We start from the raw sequence: 8935 nt of genomic DNA on the forward strand, positions 1-8935 counted from the left end.
GACTAGCTGCCTCACTGAGCCCCTCTTACTCTTCTGTTCTTTTCATTTCCTGCTACTTCAAGACTTCCATTCTCTTTCCAATATTATTTATTTACACAAGGAGAGAAGTACAGTTCATTCGGAGAAAAATTTCAACCCCTACAGGTAGGTTTTCACCCGTGATAAAGGAAATTTCTCTGTGTCCAATTTCCAACTTGAAAAATAGCTTTCAAACTAAAGGGTTGTTGGAATTCAGTGGCCATGAAACATACATTCTAGTGAAATTAAATTTTATCTTTGTATTTTCAGTTATTCCTGGTCCTGTAATGAATTATTTTAAAATACTTTCCAATGTTACCACCACAAGTACTAGAATTTTCAGGGTTTTTTCCTGAAACTGGAACATATTGGAGTGTGTACCTCCTTTTCGGTACTAAAAGAAAAAAAGAAGAACTAAAAGGGTGGGGAGAACCAGGCATTCACCTCCTAAAATTAAGTCTAAATAATGTGAACACACAGAGCACAGTAAGCATGACGTGTCTAAAGAACTCTAGTCTCAGAATTTTATAGAAAGAGTTCTTTGCTTTTCCTTTGGCAGTTTATTTCCTAATTGCAATTCATACCTTAAGCATTGTTTTAGTGAAATGAAAAGAAAATGAAGGCTATGTATAGACAATCACCAGTCCATAGAGGAACCTGAGGAGAAACAGTCTCATTGTGTTCATGTTTATCAGCATCATTTTTTCTTTTTGAGTAGGCAGGTTTGGGGAGGTGGGGGATCTACTTCGCAGGACACACAACAGAAACATAGGCACAATAACAAAGAACATCCATTGAGAGATAATAATGTGACTAATTTTAAAATTAAAAGTCATCAGTTCACAGTTGCAGAAGACACTAGTAAGGCAAGGTTTGCTTGGATGGAAAAGTTCATCTTATTCCAAGGAATGACCAGCACTATTTATCTACCACTTTATGACTTTATCCTCACTCATTTATCACTCATCCAAAATTTTAGTGTTAAGTGTGCATTACGATGTAGGGCATGTTCCAATGGATTAATTTCATATTTCATTTCTAATTCTATATTCCATTTCATAGTCCCCTGGATTTTAATCAACTCCAGATAATGGAAGTGCCAGTCAGATATTCATTCTAGGTACTACATTGAGTACTCTGAAATCCAAATGAATCAGAGATATGTCTTTGCCTCAGACAAGGCAGCCTGGTGATGAAAAGATGTAGATAACTGTCATAAAAGCAAGTCGCTGCAGCAGTGAAATATTTAGAAAAATCATGAAAGGGACATTTAGGTTGAGTTTTGAAGACAGAACTGTGAAGTTAGAGATGAAGAGCATTGTAGGAGGAACAGTATCAAAGTCTGAGAGCCTGCAGGGTCCAGTTGGTCTGCATTTTCAGAGACATGAAAGGGACTGATGGACAAAAAGGATGGAACAGTATATGAAGAGACCCTGAATTACAGGGTAAGAACTGCAGTCTTCTGTGCAAACAGTGGAGTTCCTTGGGAAGGCACCGGAGAAGATGACCAGGAAGTTCAGAGAGTAGAACGGAGACTCAGTGGAGACGGGAGGGCAGGCGTCTGTGCCTGTGGTGAGGATGGGCACCAAGTGCTGACGAGATTGAGCCTCACCCTCAGATGCTGGCATTCCCTTCTAGTGAACGAATCCAGAAGCCTTAGAAAGCTACACATCACTCCCCAAGCACACACTTCTCCCATTCCTCCAGTTACTCAAAACCTTGGAGTCATCCTTGACCCCCCTCTTGCTCACTCCACACAGCCGCAGCGGTGCCTGGTGAACATCCCACAGGGCCTTGGCTCGTGCTGCTCCCTCAGCCTGGCCCTTTCCCCAGACACCCACAGGTCTGACCGCCTCAGTCTAAATGTCAACCCACCCAAGCTGACCTATCCCCTAGCCCACTTTCCTGTTTTTTCACCATTTTTCTTATCACCACTATAAAAAAATTTATTACTTAGTCTCTCCTAACTAAGCTTCAGGAAGGGTTTTTTGGGGTTTTTTTTTTTTTTTTCAATCACTTTTGTTCACGGCTACATTACCAAGAACTACAGCATCTCTGGGCACATGGTAGCCGCTTGATAAATCCTTGCTGAATGAATAAATGGACCTGGAGACACAAATGGTTTCCAAAACAAAACACACCTACTTCAGTTGACATCTCCTCTTCTAGAGACAGCATCTACTATCAGACCCACCAGAAGCAAGGTACTTACCTGACCCTCATGTCATCTGTCAGAGGAGAGGAATACTTAAGCTAACAGGTAGTTTTATTGTGATGACTATGGAATATTTTTATATAGCAGTGGATCTTGGATGTTACAGATATTTTAAACCTTCAAATTATCATAAGACCTTTTTAGTCTGAAGTTTCAGCTCTCCTTTCTCTCACCAGACCTCTTTCTTTCCTCCATCACTGATGCTGACTAGTCACAGTGAAAGGATTCCCAAACTGTAACTCCATACATTTGAAGAATACAAAATGATAATAAAGACTTTCAGAAATAATTCAGAATGAGGAGGCAAACATTATTTCATGAGCTAAAGGAAAACCTGAATTAGGTTTTAAATTTCTCAACTGAGTATTACCAAAACAAAACTTGGCTTCAAAGTTGTATATTGAGCCCCTAGACTACCTTTCTTAACCTGCTTTCAAAAATCTAAACTCTAAATCTAGAAAACACAGATAATTTTTTTTATTTAATGAGTTCTAATTATATAATTTTCAGATCCTTAAAAGTGCTCAGAATGGTAGTTGATTCCAGATGTCCTGGAAGCCTGTTTCTCTGGTGCTGGAGGACGGCTGCAGTGACTTCCGGAAGAGTTATTCCCACAGTGTCAACCTCATTTCTTTCACTTTTCATTACGGAGCATTCTGTCCTATTTCTGAAAAAAAGTTCTTCAAATTTTAGGACTTTAAATGAGATTTTAAGGATTATTTTTGCCTTGAATCTCTTCCCAAGTCTTTTGTATGTCAATTTGAGAAAGATCTTTGGGTGATACTCATATATTGGGTCCAGTCTCACCCAGGGTCAAGCTTTGGGCCCCAACAGTCACGTCTGAATAGATGCTTAAATTTTTATTGATATTCTTCAATTGGCCTGCAATTCAGAGCATATGTTTTAAATGTAGTTGATTAAAGTTTCACAAGTAATACTATGTTCCTAAATTAATATTAAGCAGTTCATTTTGCAGACTTCCTGGAGAACATAATGGACTGTAAATCAATCCATGTTTGGTTAAACAGAATTACAGCACCTCTGTCTAATTTAAAGTTCTTGCAGAGGGGCTTCAAGATGGTTGAAGAGATTGACCCAGAGCTCACCTCCTCCCACAAAAACGTCTGAGATACATCTACATGTGGAACAATTCTCACAGAATACCCACTAACCTCTGGCAGAAGATCTTATACTAGCAAAGCTACAAGAAAAATCTCCACATAATAGGGTAGGACAAAAAAAAAAAAGATCATGTCAGGACCTGAACTAGCTGCAAACAAAAGTCCAGGACTGAATGGCTTCACTGGGAATTCAACTAAGCATACAAAGAAGAACTTGTGCCAGTCTTCCTCAGACTCTTCCAAAAGACTGAAGAACAGGGAGTACTCCCAAACTCATTCTATGAAGCCATCATCACCCTGATACCACAACCAGACAAAGACACTACCAATAATTAAAATTATAGGCCAATACCTTTGATGAATGTAGTTGCAAAATTCTCAACAAAATATTAGCATACTGAATACAACAACACATAAAAGAGATCATATACTAAGATCAAGCTGGATTCATCCCAGGGACACAAGAATGGTTCAGCATACGCAAATCATTCAATGTGATATACCACATCAACAAAAGAGAGGACAAAGACCACATGATCATCTCAACAGATGCAGAAAAACCATTTGATAAAATTCAACATCCATTTATGATAAACTCTTACCAAAGTGGGTATAGAGGGTATAGATCTCAACATAATAAAAGCTATTTATGACAAACCCACAGCCAACATAATACTCAATGGTGAAAAGTTGAAAGCTTTCCCACTAAAACCTTGAACAATACAAGGATGCCCACTCCACCACTTCCATTCAGCATAGTATTGGAAGTCCTACCCTTAGCAATCAGACAAGAAAAAGAAATGAAAGGTATCCAAATCGGAAGGGAAGTGGTAAAATTGTCACTATATGCAGATGACATGATACTATATATAGAAAACCCTAAAGAATCCACACAAAAACTACTAGTGCTGATAGATGCATCCAGCAATGTAGCAGGATACAAGACTAACATTCAGAAATCTGTTGCATTTCTTTAACAATGAAATATCAGGAAAAACAATTTTTTTAACTTAAAATCATATCACAAAAACAAAAAACACTTAGGAATAAGCCTTACCAAGGAGGTAATATACATACACAGAGAAACTATAAAATGTTTAAGAAAATTAAAGATGATTTAAAGAAATGGAAAGATAACCCACACTCTTGGATTGGAAGAAATTTGTTAAAATGGCCATACTACCCAAAACAATCTACAGATTTAATATGATCCCTATCAAGTTACCTGGGACAGTTTTCACAAAACTAGAACAAATAATCCTAAAATTTATATGGAATGACAAATGAGCCAGAATTGCCAGAGCAATACTGAAGAAAAAGAGCAAAGCTTTTAGGAAGAATAACCCTCACAGACTTCAGACAATACTACAAAGCTACAGTAATCAAAACAGTATGGTATCGGCATAAAAACAGACACATGGATCAACGGAACAGAATAAAGAGCCCAGGAATAAACCCACACCTATGGTCAATTAATCTATGACAAAGCAAGCAAGAATATTCAATGGAGAAAAAACAGTCTCTTCAGCAAGTGGTGGTGGGAAAGTTGGACAGTGGCATGTAAATCAATGAAGTTAGAACACTCCCTCAGACCATACACAGAGCTAAACTCAAAATGGCTTAAAGACTTAAGCATAAAGAAAGGACACCATAAATCTCCTAGAAGAGAACATAGGCAAAACATTCTTTGACATGAGTTGTAGCAGTGTTCTCCTAGGTCAGTCTACTAAGGCAATAGAAATAAAAGCAAAAATAAACAAATGGAATTTAATTAAACTTAAAAGTCTTTGCAGAGTAATGGAAACTATAAACAAAAAGACATCCCTCAGAATTGAAGAAAATATTTGCAAACAATGCAACTGATAAAGGCTTAATTTCCAGAATATACAAACAGTTCCTACAACTCAACAAAACAACAAAAAACAAAAAACCCAATCAAAAAATGGACAGAAGACCTAAACAAACATTTCTCCAATGAAAATATACAGATGGCCGATAGGCAAGTAAGAAGATGCTCAATGTTGCTAATTATTAGAGAAATGGAAATCAAAACCACAATGAGGTATCACCTCACACCAGTCCAATGGTTATCATTAAAATGTCCACAAATGATAAATGCTGGAGAGGGTGTGAAGAAAAGGAATCCCTCCTACACTGTTGGTGAGAATGTAGTTTGGTGCAGCCATTTGGAAAACAGTATGGAGATGCCTTAAAAAACTGAAAATAGACTTATCATATGACCCAGCAATCCCACTCCCGAGTATATATCTAGAGGAAACTCTAATTCGAAAAAATATAAGCACCCCAATGTTCATAGCACTATTTACAAAAGCCAAGACATGGAAGCAACTTAAATGTCCATTGATAGATGACTGGATAAAGATGTGGTATACACACACACACACACACACACACACACACACACACACACACAAAAGCACATAATGGGATAGTGCTCAGCCATAAAAAAGAATGAAATAATGCCATTTGCAGCAACATGGATGGACTAGAGATTATTATATTAAGTGAAGTCAGACAGAAAGACAAATATGATATCACTTACATGTGGAATCTTAAAAAAAAAAAAAAAGATACAAATTCTATTTACAAACCAAAAACAGACTCATGCACGTAGAAAACAAACAATGGTTACCAGAGGGGAAAGGGCAAGGAGGATAAATTAGGATTTGGAGATTAACAGACACATATTACTATATATAAAATAGATAAACAACAAGGACCTACTGTGTAGCCCAGGGAACTATATTCAATTTCTTGTAATATCATACAATGGAAAAGAATCTGAAAAGAAAATATATATGTGAGTACATGTATAACTGAATCACTTTTCTGTACATCTGAAACATTGTAAATCAATTATACTTTGATAAAACATTTAAAAATTTTAAAATAATAAATAATTTAAAAAATAAAAATTAACGAAGTTGTGGTAAATATATATATGCAGTGGAATACTACTCAGACATAGAAAAGTGTTTCCACCTCTCCAACTACAAATGCATACACACTTTCAGTTGTAGCTCAACACACAGACGGGAATGGAACTGTTCCCAGGATGCTTGCCAGGAATGTGTTTTGACAGCTAGCGAAGGTAGACAGAAGCCCCAGACAGTGGAGGAGAAATCTGACTGCCTCATTTCTACCCCTTCTGGGTTATGAGGACAAATGTCACCACTTCACAACCTTGCCAAGGCCATTTCTCATTTCCAAATTAGCAGAAACAGGGACCATTTTGGAAGCTGAACATCTTTTGAGAGCAAGAGCATGTGGGCACCTCACCCTTTCCACCAAGTGTTTGGATTGCAAGGTATAGTGCACCCAGAGTAAAATGGTATTTAAGTAAGTTCTAAAATTTCCTTAAAAGCATTTGTGTTCTTTCCTTAATACTGCAAGCAAAACCCTCTCTGTCCAACCTCCCTGGGAGTCGCGTTGCTCCCAGGCTTGTATAAGCGTGAAAATCAATTTAAGTATATTCAGTAAAACCTAAACCCTTTACTTTTAAAATCAAATATTTGGTTTTTCTTTCAGAAGTAACTGTTTTTACACCATTTGATCCAACTTCTGAAACCTAATTCTAGCCAAAAATAAGGAGGAAAAAATATGCCACTGGCTTCTAATGTATTAGAAGCAATGAGAATAATATAGACATCTTAGTAAAACCTCAATCTTGTTTTCTGATACTTTAGGAGATGTATTCCTTTAAAAACACATTACCCTTCAAGTGGCCTTTGGAGAAACTGAAAGATTGAAGAAATCCTTGGATTACAGCAAAGAACACTCTCCATGGACAATTCTAATCAATTATAGAAACCCAGATCATATTACACACCGCAGTGATGATCCTGGCTTCTGTCCACCTTAGAAAATGCTGCAACTCATAGACATTGGTCCTGCTGCTGTTTGCAGCTCTCTGACCCAGAAAGGTTTACTCTCATTTGTTACTTCTCATGCTGAAAATAACTGTACATCTGCATCTTTTATTTCAGTTTTGTCATTTCATTATCTTTGCCCACCATGTTAATTATTTTTGGATGCTTCATCCTATCTCCAAACAATGTATTTGAAGCACTCACGAGGATGCATTGCATAAATATTGAATGTGCTAAAGACAGAGCCTGAGGTAATTCAAAATGAATTTAAGTAAATTGATTGGAATCAGCTTTTATTTAGGAAGTCTTCTAGGGACAATTCTGACATATTTAAAATAACTAACTGTTCACAGAGATGCAATCTGCATGTGCATTGCAACAAATCCATGAATCAGCAATCAGAACAGAAACACCTTTAAGATGCTGGAAAACAGCTAAAAAGAATCAGAAAGACGATACCAATTGCAATAATAAAATACCTGGGGATATTCTTAGAACAAAAATGATTTGATAAAATGAGATAAAGATAATGTAACAATACTGAGGTGTTAAAATGAAAAGGGAAATGTATGGTATACCCAAGCTGTATTTACATACATGTTTTATAGGTTCAGTAGACAGAAAAATGAGATCTGTTCCACCTTGCTGAACAGTGAGGGAAAGAGAAGTGGCAGCTGTAATTAGAAGTCAAATGTCTTGCATTGGATTTGGCAAGCATTTCTTGGACATGACACCAAGGGCACAGGCAACCAAAGAAAAATACACAAATTGGACTTCATAAAAATTTAAATTTTGTGCATCAAAAGACACTATGTATTAACAGTAAAAAAAAAAAAAAGGCAACCCACAGAATATGGGGAGAAAGTATTTTCAAATTATATATCTGATGAAGAATGAATATCCACAATATAGAGAGAATTCCTAAAACTCAACAACAACAAAACCAACCTGATCCAAAAATGGGAAAAGGACTTGAATAGATACATCTCCAAAAAGATTTACACGTGGCCAAGGAGCACAGGAAAAGATGCTCAACATCACTAATCACCAGAGAAATGCAAAATGAAACCACAGTGAGATATCACCTCACACCAATTAGATGGAGAGAAAAAAACACCAGGAAATAACAAATGTTGACAAAGAAGTAGTGGAATTTAAACCGCTGTGCACTGTTAGTGGGACTGTAAAATGATACAACCACTGTGGAAAAGTAGTATGGCAGATTCTCAAAAAATTAAAAATTGAATTACCATATGATCAAGCAATTTCACTTCTGGGTATATATGCAAAAGAATTTAAAGCAGAGTCTCAAAGAAATATTTGTACACCCACGTCCATAGCAGCATTATTCACAGTAGCTGAAACACGTAAGCAACCCAAGTGTCCATTAACAGATGAATGGATAAGCAACACGTGGTATGTACATACAATGGAGTATTATGCAGCCTGATTATTCAAAAGGAAGAAATTCTGATATATGTTGCAACATGGATAAACTTTGAGGACATAATGCAAAGTTAAATAAGATAGTCACAAAGAGACAATAGTGTATGATTCCACTTATATGAGGTTCCTAGAGTAGTCAAATTCATAGAGACAGAAGTAACATGGTGGTTGCCAGGGGCTGAGGGAACAAGGAGCCAGTAGGTATAGTTTCAGTTTTACAAAATAAAATAAATTTAGGAGATGGA

This window comes from Camelus bactrianus, chromosome 8 (assembly GCF_048773025.1).
Source record: "Camelus bactrianus isolate YW-2024 breed Bactrian camel chromosome 8, ASM4877302v1, whole genome shotgun sequence".
Classification (NCBI taxonomy): domain Eukaryota; kingdom Metazoa; phylum Chordata; class Mammalia; order Artiodactyla; family Camelidae; genus Camelus; species Camelus bactrianus.